Genomic DNA, 15,953 nt, shown 5'->3' on the forward strand with positions numbered 1-15,953 from the left:
ATAACATTGTATATTTGTGTATCTTTTTCTGAATAGCACTCTGTATTTGTAAATTTATTAAAACTAGTCCTTGTTTGAAACATATTGTTTATTATATCTTTGAACGGGTGAAACACTATCCAAATGACATTATTATGGAAGATGAACAAAAAAATCTTAAGATTATTATATACTACAGTTTAAAAACATTGAACCAGATTAAGTCAAAAATAGACCAAAGAATTCTTTCTCGAGTTTTGATGAACAATCCTTTTGACCAGTTCCTTAACATTAAAATGGCCAAAATACCAACATAATTCCTTAATTTTCAATTAAGAAAGCAATACCATACAAAAAAATAAAAAAAAACTAATGTCCTTGCTTTCAAGTTCAATGGACATATAGCAGAATTTGGGCTGAAAGAATTTTGTTTCATGACTGGACTAAAAGGTCACAAATTTTCAGAGTTAAATCTAGGAGAAAGAAAATAAAATGATCTAAAAAATTCCTTTTTCCATTATGACGACTTTATAACAAGAAGAGATATACAAAGAACCTTCAAAGCGTTACGCAACAAGGAAGACTCATTAAAAGAAAAACTAGTTAACCTCTATATCTTAGAAGCATTTTTAATTCCCAAGCAACAACACAACCACATAAATCTCCAACATCTAGACATATTAGATTATGATGAAACCTTCAAAGACTATCCATGGGGAAGGTTATCCTACATCCTAACATATCAATTTTTGAAAAAAGTATCATAAAGTAGTGACAAGGATGTTGTATACCTTCAAAGATTTTCCCTAGCTTTAGTCTATTGAGCTTTTAAGACAATACCAAGACATTTCAATTTAGATGTTGGATTTGGAAGAAAGCTTGCAATTGAAGGGCCAGCAATTCAGACATGGGAATGTTTGGAAACAAGTGATTGGAGGACTCTAAACATCAACATTTTTTAATCTAAGAATGTAAATTTAGAGAATGTTTTATATATGTCTATCCAGATAGACAATGAAAGATTTCTATCCATGTCTATCTTAAATAAATGATGATATAAATCTATCACTGTTTATCAATACATTTGCTACTTTTTTTACTAATAATCTAATATCATTTTATTTGTAGTTCTCTATGACACCACTAGACTCAACAGAAGAAGAGTCTCAAATAAGTTTGAAATATTTCAAAGATATTGAGAAGCAAGAAAGAAAAGAAAAGGCAAAGCAACAAAAAAAAAAAGAGAAAAAGAAATGGAAAAAAAATATAGAAACAAATAAAATCTTAAATGAAATAAGAGAAATCAGAAAAATCAAGAAAAAAAAAATAGAAAAAGAACAAATATTATTAAGACAAGGAATAAAAGAAATAAAAAACATGTTGACAATGGTTATGAGAAGCTTGAATGTTCCACACCATCAGCCAAACTTTAAGAACAACAGAATGAGAAAGAAAATGCATATATAAATGTCGTAGAGAAAAATAGACCACCTACTTGTAGCTTTGGTCTTCTTGATGAAGATGAATAAATTAATATAATGGTGAAGTATTCAACAACATATTGCTCCTTATTCATTATATACTCCTTTGTTTTGTTTAATGTTGCTTAATTTACAAATAAAAGACCATTGTGTTGTTTCTTTCTCTATACAAGAAACTGTCGTTTTGGAAACACAAAGTAGTTTGAAAACAATAGCACCTACAAGTTTAGAAACACCCAGAACACAAATATTGACGCAGATTTAATTCTTTCCCAAACAATAAATATAATTTACATCGTATAGACAAAGATAGGAGTCTATCTCTGTTTAGATGTGATAGTAAGAGATAGTTTTCTTCATGATGTCTTTTGAATATTCTTACTTATTGTACTTGTAGATAGATGAAGAAGAAGAAGAGAATAACGAAATCATAAATTTAAAAACACCAAAAACACAAGTGTTGACACAGGTTTTAATTTGTTTAATATACAACTGGTTTTACGATCATTTATTTATGTTAAACAATCATTTATATAATTTACAGGATCATTTATATATATTTCACACAATCATTCATTTAGTTTACACACTTTAACTTTTGTGCTATTCAACTAGTTTCACGATCATGTATTTATGTTATATGATCGTTTATATATTTTACACAATTATGATATATATTTAAACAATCTTTATATTTCACAGTGGTCAACATTTTCTTACACAATCATTTTGACAGCACATTCTCTTTTTACATTCAAACAATGGAAGTTGAAGATGGAGAAAAAGAAGAAGTAGCTGAAAATAGAAGGTAGGAAGACAAAAAAAAAACGAAGCCAAATTCAATTGAAAAATATTATAATCGTTGAAGAAAAAAATAGAAGAACAAGGTGAAAAACATGATGACAAACAAGGAGAAGAAATTGACACTGATAGTAGTAAAAACCATGCAGCATAAGAATTGAAAATAGAAGGAAACAAAAGAAAAGCAAAAGGAAAATAATGATGTTGAGCAAAAAAAGACAAAAGTTTCAAAAATGATATGTAGGCAACCAATCTCAACACGAGAAGAAAACAACAAGAAAAATAAAAGAAGAATATCAACTCAAGAATACATTGATTCCACTCTATCCTTTAACCTAAAAATTTCTCAATATTTTAAAGATGATTTATAGTGTTTGTAAAGCTTCAAATCTTTAAATTTACCTTTTGAAAATTTCTTTATTTTATACTCTAGAAAATTGTATTCTATTTCACTTTTTATATTCTACACTATTCTGTAAAACGTATAACGGGGTCAATTACATTTATTACCACAATAGTTTAGATTCAACAACACTATCGTTTAAACGTATAACTACACAGACGTTTAAAATGTATAACAACATCTTGTAAATAATATCCTATACGATTGTCTAATTGTACAACATGATCGTTTAACATTATATCTTTTTACGATCGTGTAAAATGTATTACAACATCATTTACATGTAAAATATATAACATTATCGTTTAAGTATAACATGCAATTAATGAATATACAACAATACTTTTGGTTAAAACCAGTGATCGTTTACATTTATCGTGTAATTAATGAATGTGATTTCAGTTGTAAAATTAGAGAATTAAGGCCACATGGTGATCATGTGTAAAATTTAGAGTTTGTGGGTGAAAATGATCAATACGCGTATTGTAAATAATCAAAATTGTAAATCGTTTAGCATATATTACCATCACGAAAATCGTATAACCGGATCGTTTAGATAAACTAGCACAATCGTGGTGATCATGTGTAGAGTTTTAGGATTTGTGGGTAAAAATGGTCAAAACACATTTTGTCAATAATCACTTCACATTTATTAGCTTGTCAACGAGTCCAATGTGAAAAGATGCTTTATTTTTCGTCCCTTTATCTTCATCTTCCTTTAAAACCCTTCTCACAAACCATTAGATCTTAAGTTTCTCAACTTTTCTTATCGAACTATTCCTTATTCATTAAAAACCATTAGATGTTGCTATTCGTAAATTATCAATTCGCATTTATTAACCTATCAGGTATAACGCAAAAAAAAACGCTTCCTTTTCCATCAATTCATCTTTATCATCTTTTAAAACCATTCTCATAAGCAATTAGATTCTCAACTTTTCGCCTCAAAGTTTTTCTCTCAAAATTTTCTTCATTCTAACAAAATAAAGGTCTAAATGCTGAAATTCAAGATACTACTATTTGGACAAAGAACAATAAGATCAAGAAAAAAAAAAAAGAAAACAACGTGCAAGGTACTTCTAAAAATGTCTACAAAAGACTATAGTATGCTCTTAACAACTTCCTAAATTCCGAGACCTTTTCCGACCCAAGTTGGAAGATGACGGGATTCACAAAGGAAGATTTCCTTGGTATTTGGTGTACGATTCTGGCTAGGTTGTGTACGAACTTGGTCAAATGCACAACCCATTGAAGTTGTGCAGGTATTACCAAACATCAATGAGGACCTTCTTTTTAAAGCCTTTGAATTTCTTAAGAAGGGAAAGAATACCAAAATGTTTATTGCAAATAATGAAAACTTACGAAGCAAGTGGTTGAGGACAAATCTTTGCAAAAATAATGATGGATGCTGATACAATTGTATTAAACATTTTTCCATTTTCATCACGTTATGTGCATGAACATGTTCTGTAAAATTTACATAAAATGAAAATATGTAATAACGTTTACAATAAATGTATAAGAATTTTTCAGAATTTCTCTATTTTATACCTGTTAAACATTTACATTTAATCGTTTTGCATTAACTACAAGATCGTTTAAATTGTATAGCATCATCGCTTAGATGTTGCAAAACGATCATTTAATATAATTAAAGTTAGCGATTAGATGTTTTCAAATGGTCGTTTGAAAAAAATTAACATTATCGCTTGTATGTTGTAACTGATCGTTTATAATAGTTAACTTTATCATTTGGTTGTTATCAATCGATTGTTTGACCAAATTTGTAATCTTAAAGATCGATTATGCTTTGAAGATCTTTTGGATTTATTATCAAATTGTTTAATCGCATAAACAATCGTTTATAGAGTACAACAAGGTAGTTTAAGACTAACAACCTTATCATTTATAGTTTACTTGTAATAACAAGATTTGTTAACGTACTCAAATATCGTTTGAAGTAAGTACATGATTGTTTAATATATATATTTCCATCACATAAAACGTATAACCGGAACTTTAGATAAACTAGCACAATCGTTTAGGTTTAACGAAACGATCATTTGCATTTCAAACATATACCGTTTTGATTACAGAATTGTCTACATTATTGTGTGATCTTAACTGATCGTTTAAACCTATTGTATAATTAAAAATGTGATTTCAGTTATAAAATTAATGTATTTTGGCCACGTGGCGACCATGTGTAGAGTTTTAGGGTTTGTGAGTAAAAATGGTCAAAACACATTTTGTCAATAATCAATTCTCATTTATTAACCTGTTAGTGAGTACAATGTAAAAAGACGCTTCATTTTTTGTTCCCTCATCTTCATTTTCCTTTACAATAACACAATCGTTTAAAGCCACGTGGAGACCATGAGAAGAGTTTGTGTTTTGTAAATAATCAATTAATTCTCATTTAAGATCATTTGACATAACTACACAATTGGTAATCGATCGTTTACCCTTATCGTGTAATTAATAATGTGATTTCAGTTGTAAAATTAGGGCATTAAGGTCACGTGGCGACCATGTGTACAGTTTAAGGCTTGTGGAAGAAAAACTCTTCTTTTTCAGATCCTTCATATTCTTTATAAACCCGAGCTCTCAAACAAATACATTTAGGGTTTCCAATGTTTTCCTCTCGAACATCTCCCTTTCTTAAACTGTACTTCAAGATGCTGCTATGTAACGCCCCAAATTAAGGTAATTTATTTTAATTATCGTAAGTTTAATTTTGAAATTTTTTTGATGTAATTTTCATTCAATTGTTGAAATATTTGATTCATGGAGATTGGAACTTAAACAATTAGATATTTTTTGATGGAAAGGAACGGATGGTAGATTTAACAAAGCAAATTGTAATGGTGATTCTGAAAATGTCTATAAAATACCATGGTAGGCTCTTATCTACTTCATCTTGAAACCACTGGCTATAAATTTTCTTTCTATCTGGAAATTTGTAACCCATCGAAGAGGTATACAATCATTTTAACCAAGGCCACTATTCTAGGTTAACATAACTGTACAAATTTTTTGGTGGTCGGTACAGAACTAGAGGAAGATTTGATTGCTAAAGATGATGAAAGAGATTGAGAGCAAGAATAAAGAATATGAGTTGCTCGAAAATAAATACGAGTTTCTGAGGCTTGACAATCTTACTCGTGATTTTATGGCTGAAGGAAATGGAGACAAGATTGAAATTAATCAAGTAGTTGAAGGAAATGGAGAGTGAAAAATCAACAACTCAAGAAATTGTTATGAAAATTATCAATACAACAAAACAGAAAAACATATATGAATATAGATTTGAGTCCAACGAATTCACGTTGTCTCCTTAAGACAAATTTACTCACCCTAGTGCTTGATTTTTTAGAGTAATTGTCTCCTAGGATAGAACAAATTACCTTTCTTCTAAGAGTAGCACCCCGTCTAGAAGATCAGCGAATAAAACTTTGTGGATCTATCGAACGTGAAGATTGTAGATAATAGAGAGAAAATAGTTTTGAAGAAGACAAATGATAATGAAAATTTTCCTCTTCTTCAACCAAATAGAAAAGGACCTATTTATAGACTTATTCGTGGCCATTTGAAAAGTCGTGTCTTTTTTTCTATAACACTTTTCATGAAGCGATGCATCCATTCATGAAAAACCACAAATAGTTATCGGTTTTCATGTAGTGATGCATCCATTCGTGATACATCCGTTCATGAAGAAACACGAACAATAACCATTTATTTCAACAGAAATTGTACATGTTTGAATATTTCTCTGTATTACACTTGTTAAAAACAATTGTTTATGACTACATATTGTAAAACAATCGTTAAAATAAAGAATATACACATTCATTTAGAACGTTTGGATTTTATTATCAGATTGTTCAGTTTCATAAACATTCATTTATAGATTACCACATGATCGTTTATGACTAACAAACTAATCGTTCAAAGGTTATTGAATGATCGTTTAAATTTAATGATAATATCGTTTAGACCTATTCAAATATATTTTTAACGTGAACCAGCGATCGGGTAAATGATCGATCAACCTCATACGATAAATTTATACTTGATCATTTCAATTTAGTAGCACAATCGGGTAAGCTTAGCAACAAGATCGTTTACATTCAGATCAGATATCATTTAGATTACAGTCAAGTCTAGATTATTGTATGAGGTTGATCGATCATTTACCCGTATCGCGTAGTTAGTGAGAGAGATTTCAGTTATAAGATTAAAGGAATTAAGGCCACGTGGTGTATATGTATAGAGTTTAGGGTTTGTGGGTGAAAAAGGTGAATACATATTTATTAACCTGTCAGTGAATACAACGCAAAATAAATCTCTTCCTTTTCCATCTGTTCATCTTCCTTTAAAACCCTTCTCACAAACCATTATATTTTAAGGTTTCTAAACTTTTCGTTAAAATTTTCCTCTCAAACTTTTCATCGTTTCTACAAAATGAGATTTAAAATGCTGAGATTCAAAGTGCTGCTATTAGGACAAAGAACAACAATGTCCAAAAGAAAAAGAAAAAAACATGCAAGTTATGAATCTCCATAAAATAAAAGACTATGGTATGCTCTTATTCAATTCCTTCAAGAGAGAATTTGCTCTCCTTTATCTTTAGATGTCTAGAAATTGTGATGGTGATTCCGAAGATATTTTCATGTAACGCCCCAAATATTCAAGGTAATTTTATCTTTTTATGTTAATTTTTGGGAATTTAAAATTTTTGGTGTTAATTCCTTTTTTTTTTTTTTGTTGGTTTTGAAGAGGGAAGAAAAAGAAATCGAAGTGTATAATTTTTTTTTAATAATATAAAATGGTGTAAATTAATATAGTAATAATATAATATAAATTATATTATTATTATTATTAATTATTATTATTATTATTATTATTATTATTATTTAATATATATATATATAATAACGTTTTTTTAAACCCTAATCGCGCGCGCCCCCTTCTTCTTCTTCGTCTTCAGCCCCTTCACGAAGTCGACGCCGACGCCCGTCTTTCCATCCATTTCTCTTCAGCACTCATCCCGCGTCTATCCCCGTCTCTGACTTCGTCTCCATCTCCATCTCTGGGGTTGTCGCCCGTCATCGTCTCCGTCTCTGCCTCGTATGCCGTCAGCCGCACCTCACCGACGAGAAGACATCCAGCGACAGCCGTCTCCGACCGTCCTTTTTGTTTCCAAGCGCACGGCCATCCATCGATCGTCTCTGCTTCGATTGTGCAGTGTCGACCGTTGTACCTCTTGCATCGACGTAGGTAACCGGATAAATCTCCTCTACCGTCGTCGCCGTGTATTTGCTGTCGTGTGGAAACCAAATCGGCTCCAAGTCAGCTGAGTTGAGCCGAGCTAGCCGAGCCGCCATCCGTACCTGAGCCGAACCGAGCCTTGAGCTAGCCAATCCGAGCCACGAGTCGAGAGCTGAGTCGAACCGAGCTGTGAGCTAGCCAAGTCGAGCAGCGAGCCGAGAGCTGAGCCAAGTCGAGCCACGAGTCGAGTAGCGAGCCGAGTAGCGATCCAAGCCGAGCCGCAAGCCAATCTAAGCCGAGCCGAGTAGCGACCCAAGCCGAGCCACGAACTGACCAAGCCAAGCCGCGGGCCGAGCCGAGCCGAGCCGCCTCCAAGCCAAGCCGAACTCCCTGTTCACCGAGCCACCTAAGCCTTCTTCCCTCCACTTCGGATCACGGTGAGTCTTCGGTAAGGATCATTTAATAAGTTTCATAATGTTACTATAGCCGATTCGAGTTTAGATATTGGAATAAGACATGGTTCTATCTTTCGATCTTTGAAGGTATTAGTGAGTTAACGCTCAAGTTCTCGGGTTTCACGGCAGGCTTAATTGGAGATAGCTCTCCTTTACTCGGGTAAGTTGACGGATGTTGCTTAGAACGATTTAAAAGTGACCTTTACTAGTGTCATCGTTTAAATCCTTGTGATTTCGTTTAGGGTGATTCATTGGGCGTGGATTCGATCAAGGGGCATAGCCAAGTTACAGGTAAGGGATTTCTTACTACTAGACCTCGGATCGAGGCTGGAAATGTAGTAATCCACAGGGGATTATACATTAGTAACTGTACTGAATGAATTGACGCATGTTTGACTAATACATATCACTTATATGCTCTTGTCTGATTAAAGGTAGCATGACCGCTAGTTGTAGCTTGTGTGCCATCGTGTGTAATGAGTTGCTTATGGATAGACACCGATGCCCGGATGTTCTGTGTATTGTAGTTATGTTGGTGGGCTACGTTGTGAACTGAAATTGTATGTCGATGGACTTTAAAGTCTTAATGTTAGGTATGTGGTAGTCTATTGTCCGGGTATTGGTTATGGAGTTATGTCATGGAAGGACTAAGAGTCCGATTCTGATTTGACTAGTTGACTGGATTTAAAGAATGTCACAATGATGTGTGAATTGGATATGCATATAGCAACTAAGGATATAGTTGTCTAAACCTATACTGTCTGACTGGCGAAGCCTATGACGGAATTGTTAGTATGAACGTTGTCGGAGTGTGACTGTTGTAGACGGTTTAGTATGGACTGAGGGGTAACGGTTAGCTTCATCTATGGGGTAGTGTACCTTACTGGTATGTGCATCCTTCGGGATCACTAGACTGATACGTGTATCCTTCGGGATCACTAGACTGATACGTGTATCTTTCGGGATCACTAGACTGATACGTGCATCCTTCGGGGTCACGAGACTGATGTGTGCGTTCTACGGAACTACTAGACTGTTTATGTAGGGTACCCCTGAATAAAAAGTTAACTGTTAATCCTTAACGGGCCCAGTAGTGGGTCCCTTACTGGGTATATCTTATACTCACCATTTTTCCTCTTTAACTTTTCAGGTAAGGGTACAGCGAGGGGCTGACCGACGAGGGGCAAGAAGGATGCGTGAAGGCCATATGGACGTGTTTGGCTTTCTTTATGCTTCCGCTGATGTATTTTGTTACTAGTTATTTTCATTGTCAGATTGAGTCATGGTTAGAATATTTAGTTTGTGATTTTGTGTTTGATGATTTGAGCATTGTATTTTGGAACTCTCGTGAATGTGATTTAAAATAGGGCCCGAAACTGCTTTTGTAATATTTTAAAACATTTTTAATGAATCGTAACCGGTCCTTTATGAGTTTGTGTGTTTTATGGTCGAGTCTTAGTACTGAGTAGTGACCTCAGCTTAGTCTGGAAAGTTGGGTCGTTACATTTCATGAAAAATATGGCAAGCTCTTACATGTCAACTTTAACCGACTTCGGAGTTTTCGTACAAAGCAGATAACATTTACATGTAAAGCACGTATAGTTTTACATGTTCTGTAACATTGGCATCCTCTTCTTCACCCAAACTGTGATGGTGATTCTGAAATTGTCTTGAAAATACTATGGTAAGTTCTTATATATTTTCCTACATTCTGAAACTTCCAAATCCTGCCAGGAGAAATGCAAAGTTGGCTTTACAACAGATCTTGGCTTCAATCAGCAAGACTCTTTTCAAAACTTGTAAACAAGAGCTCCACGTACTCTGGTGTTTTTGAAAAAATTTGTTGGACGATTTTAGCATGGTCAAGGTTTATTGCAAAATTGGTAGACAAGAGCTCCAAAACTTCGATGTTCTTTATTCAAATGGTTTAACGATTTTTGGATGGTGAAAATTATAAACACATTCTGAATGAACATTTACACTTTATGAATATCCATTTTACATGTTCTGTAACATTTACATATAATAGAAAGTTGGTTCAAGGAAGGCAGATAACATTTACATGTAATAACGTTTACACACTACTACAAAAACAGGATTTCTTGACGGTTTTAAACTGTCAAGAGTGATTATTCTTGACGGTTTTAAAACCGTCGTTGAATCCAGTGTCAAGAAAGGCATTTTTCTTGACAGTTGTAAAAAACGTCAAGAATTGTTAACATTGACAGTTTAGAACCGTCAAGTATTCCATTTTTCATGACAGTTTAGAACCGTCAAGGATAGGTTTTAATGACAGTTTATAACCGTCAAGAATGTGACTATGAATGACAAAAACCGGCAAGAATGCGAATATTCACGACATTTTAAAACCGTTAAGAGTGCATTTTTCATGACATTTTATAACCGTCAAGAAAGTCATTGTTTATGACATTTTGTACCCGTCAAGAGTATTCTTTTTCATGACATTTAGAAACCGTCAAGAGTGATTTTTAATGACATTTTAGAACCGTCAAGAATTTCGTTGTTCATGACATTTGTCGTCAAGAAATTTATTGTTCATGACATTTTAAAACCGTCAAGAATTTTTCATTTTTTTAATTGTAATTTATTTATATTATTGTTCCTTTATTATACAATCATTGGTCCAAGAATTCAACTACATATAAACGACAAATATACATCAAATGGCAACTAAACATCATCCATTCATATCATTTCCAAAACATTGCATCATATTCATATATCATTTACAAAACCAATACATATGAACAGTTCACCTATCAACAATTCACCTAAACTCTAAACCTCAACAAAGTCCCAAAAGTATATCAATCAATCCCCACCTCTCCCCCTCCCCCTCCATATGAACTAAAACATCCTTTATGTCACGGAGTCTCTGGGGAACCTTTTTGGCCTGAAGCCTCTTATTTCTGATGTGGCAGTTTCTGAAATATAAATATGAACAAGAGTGACAACAAGACCTATCCCAAATCCATCCAACAACCTAGCTATTTAAAGTATCAACACATTAAGCAACCACAACATGATCAAACCACTTAGAATATAAAGCAGTGATGACTGTATCAATATAAAGCTCTTAAAACAAACGTAAAAAGTTTCTAAAAAGTTTCAAAGCAATACTTTAACACTTGAAACAACAACAAAAAAAATGTTTAAATGTCACTTCGAGTCTCGTAACAATCCCAAGAAGATCCTACACTCACTTTGATTCTCAACCAACCAAAAGTTTTCAAAAAGTGTGTGAGTAACACTTTAACCCCTGAAACGAATGAAAAGTGCGTAAGAGAAGTATTGAATCTCAAAACAACCTATATTGCTCCACACACTTACAATCAAGCCCCCTCTGAGGAAACACTTTAAAGGATTGGTATCACATATTGATAACATGATTGGCTAGCTGCACTATGAAATTGAAAGAAAAACAAGTGGCACACCTTTCTAATAACATACTAGCGGACCACAATAACTTTCTATTTGAATTACATGTATAGTGTTCTATGCAACACATATAGTGTTTTTTAATTACACTTTCTATTTGAATTCAACCAACCAATATTAGATCAAAACTAAACTATCTAAAGAATAAAATCAACTAGATCAATCACAATTCTTCAACTCAATCGAATACCAAAATAGAATTGAATAACCAGATGCAAAAGAAATGCATAGGCAGTGAATATATTAATGCTTCTTTAGATTTTCATGTAAACAGAAAAGAAGCACAAAGAAGTAAAGCGTTGTAGCCGCTCCCATACTGAACCCTCCTACACCAAGCTTAACTTAGGAAAGAATAAAGATTACAGCAAAATATACTAACAATCAATGGCAGAGGCAAAAGAATAATAGAAGTTAAAGTAGTATAATCACTTAAAATGCTATTAGACATATCCATTTAATCTGCATTAGAAACTCCAAGTTTATAAAATAACACTAAATAAACAAAGCAACAGTCGTTAACAAAATAAACGATCCAAGAAAATTGGGAATTGGAATTAAAATTACACTTAGAAGAACAGATCGATCACTTAAAAACTAGAAAAAGAAACAAAACCCATCCCTGTAGAAAAACATACTTAGATTTAGTGGACATAGCGGCAATGTAAAATGAAGTAACGAAAGTGGTAAGTAACAGAGAAGTAGAACAGAAAAACAAAACCCAGTAAGCTCATGCGATATAAAGCTCAAAATACAAGAGTATTATACTAAGAGTAAAAGAAAATAAGAGAAAATACAGACTAAAACTAACACAAAGACCATACTCAAGCAACATAAATATATGAAGGCAACCTAAAAACGAACCTAGACAAAAAAAAATAATGATTTAAACAAAGCCACTCAAAGACAATACAACTGGACTTTCATGATATTATTCTGTTACCAAAATTCTCCTAAAAAGCGTGGCCTTAAAGCAATTTTAAATTGTATAATATCATCGCTGAGATGTTGTAGAACGATCCTTTAATATAATTGACGTTATCAATTAGATATTGTTGAACGATCGCTTGAAATATTTAACATTATTGCTTGAATGTTGGAAACAATTGTTTAAAATAATTAACTTTATTGTTTTCATGTTATTTAATGATCATTTAGATCAAATTACCAGATCATCAACCTGAATGAACAATGATCATTTATGATAACTTCAAAATCGTTTACTGCTTAGACTTAAGTAAACGATGTTTAATATTATATTAAACGATTAGTGTAAACTGTTGTTTGAGTGAAAAAGGTCAATACGGCTGTTGCAAAAAATAAATTTTCGTTTATTTTCCTTTGAGCAAATATAACTTATAGAAACTTTTCCTTTTCCGTCTCATCGTATATCTTCGAAAAACATTCTGTAAACAGAAACTTTCATTTATACAACATTACAAGATCGTTTATATGTAACAACCTCATCGTTTATAGATTGAAAATCGTTTGGGTTTATTATCAAATAGTTTGCTCACATAAACGATTGTTTATGAAGTACTACAAAATCGTTTATCATTAAAAACATAATCTTTTATAGTTTATGTATTATTACAAGATTGTTTAGACGTACCCAATAACATTTCTAAGTACACGATCATATAACATATACAACCATCACGTAAAACGTATAACAGTATCATTTAGATTTACTAGGCTATCGTATAGGTTTATCAAAATGATCGTTTACATTTATTATTGCATGATTTTAACCAATTGTTTACACTTATCGTGTAATTAATGAATGTGATTGCAGTTATAAAATTAAGGTATTATGCCCACGCGCCAAGAATGTGTAGAGTTCAGGGTTTGTAGGTGAAAATGGTCAATACGCGTGTTGTAAGTAATAATCTCCGCATTTATTAATCTCTCAACTTTTCTTTATAAACTTGTCAGCGAATATAAAACAAGAAAACATTTCCTTTTCCTTTATAACCTTCTCACAAACAATTAGATTTATCAACTTTTTCATTCAATCTTTTCCTTTAAAACTTTTCCAACTTCTATCAAAATAAGGTTGTAAATGTTGAGATTCAAGATGCTGTTATTTGGACAAAAAATGATAAGATCAAGAAGAAAAAAGAAACGATGTGCAAGGTGCTTCAGAAAATGCCTGTAAAAGACTATGGTATGCTCTTAAAAACTTCCTAGATTTCGAAGACTCTTCCGGCCTGATTGAGTATGGGATTTACAAGGGAAGATGACATAAGTGTTTAGCGCATGGTTCTGGCGAAGTTGTCCAAGAGCTTGGTGAAGTGGACAACCCATGGAAGCTGTGCAGACATTACTAGACATCGACGAATACCTTCTTTTTGTCTTTAACCACTTATGAAGCAAGTGGTTGAGGACAAAGTAATTTGTTGCAAAACTGGTAGATAGGAGCTGCAAAATTATAAAAACAATCTGTGCATAAACATTTACATTTTATGAATGTCTATTTTACTTGTTCTGTATCATATACATACAACGCAAAGTTGGTTCGAGGAAGGCAGATAACATTTACATGTAATAACCTTTATAATCAATGTATAAGAACCTTACGGTACTTCTCTATTTGTATAACAACTTTACATCATTTACCTTGTTAATACTTTATCGCTTAGTTGTTGTATACGATTGTTTAAATTTCGTATCATTCTCGAATAGATGTTATGAATGATTGTTTAAATCAATTTAGTGTATCGTCTGGTACATTTAAAACGATCGTTTATGCTAACGACAATATCATTTAGGTTTAAGATCTAATGTTTATTGTTTTCGCGTATTCAAATTTTTTTTTTTACTTAAAATTAGCAATCGTGTAGATTAATTACTGTAATCCTTTTGAAATTATTCGGTTTATGTAATTAACGATCGTTTAACATTTTGTGAAAAGTTTGTTAAAAGGGTAAATACGCGTGTTTATGGATGAAAAAGGATAATTACCAGTGTTGTACTATTACGTAACTGCATGATCATTTAACATTGACTAGAATCATATAAAGCGTATAACATGATCATTTACCTTTATAAGCACGATCGTGTAGGTATTTCAACATGAACATTTATATTTAAATCAGATATCGCGTAAATTTCATTACCAGTAGATAATTGCATAATCTCATCGTGTAATTAATAAAGATATTAGCACCACGTGGTGAGCATATTTGAGTTAAGGCTTTGTGCGTGATAATGGTTAATAAGCGTGTTGAAAACAATCAATTTGCATTTATTAACACAAAAAAAAAAAAAAAACTCTTCCTTTTTTGTCCTTTCATCTTTCTTTAAAAGCCTTCTCACATACCATTAAATTTTAGGGTTTTTGAACTTTTTATCTTAAACATTTCTCTCAAACTTTTTTTATTATGAAAAAGTAAGTGTCTAAATGTTGCGATTCAAGATGCTGCTATTTGAAGAAAGAAGGATAAAATTAACAAAAAAAAAGAAAAGGAAAAGATGTGCAAGGTGCTTTCGAAAATGTCTACAAAAGACTATGGTATGCTCTTATTAACTTTCCTAGATTCCGAAGCATCGTCCCACCGAAGTTGAAAGTAGACAGAATTCAAATAGGAAGATTTTGGTGCTGTTTAGCTCAAGAATGGCTAGGATGTTCGAATCCTCATTCCCATTCTTCTGCAATGTCTTCAACAAACAATCCTTTATCTTCAGCTATTAGAGACGTCTAGCCATTGAAGAAGAAAAAGAAGCGGCCATTGAGGCAAAGTGGTGTATGGTAGTGTGCCATAAGTGACAGCTTATAGTAATCTTAGATATGTTGAATAAAATTTGCAAATATTTAATGTGAAAAGAATTGTTGAGTGTGAAGACTCGTTAAGTGTAAAGACTTTTTTTTAAGCTTTTCAGCTTTTTGAGAAGGGAATGATGCCTAAATGTTTATTGCAATGAATGCAAACTTACGAAGCTTTGTGAAAATAATGTATAAAAGTTTTTCAGAATTTCTCCGTTTTATACTTGTTAACTTGTATAACAGTATCGCTTACATGTTGTAAAACAATCATTTAAAAGAATTAACGTTATCACTTATATGTCTTAAACGATGCTTTAAAGTAATTAACATTATCCATTAGA

This window comes from Cucumis melo, chromosome 8 (assembly GCF_025177605.1).
Source record: "Cucumis melo cultivar AY chromosome 8, USDA_Cmelo_AY_1.0, whole genome shotgun sequence".
In the NCBI taxonomy this organism is placed as follows: domain Eukaryota; kingdom Viridiplantae; phylum Streptophyta; class Magnoliopsida; order Cucurbitales; family Cucurbitaceae; genus Cucumis; species Cucumis melo.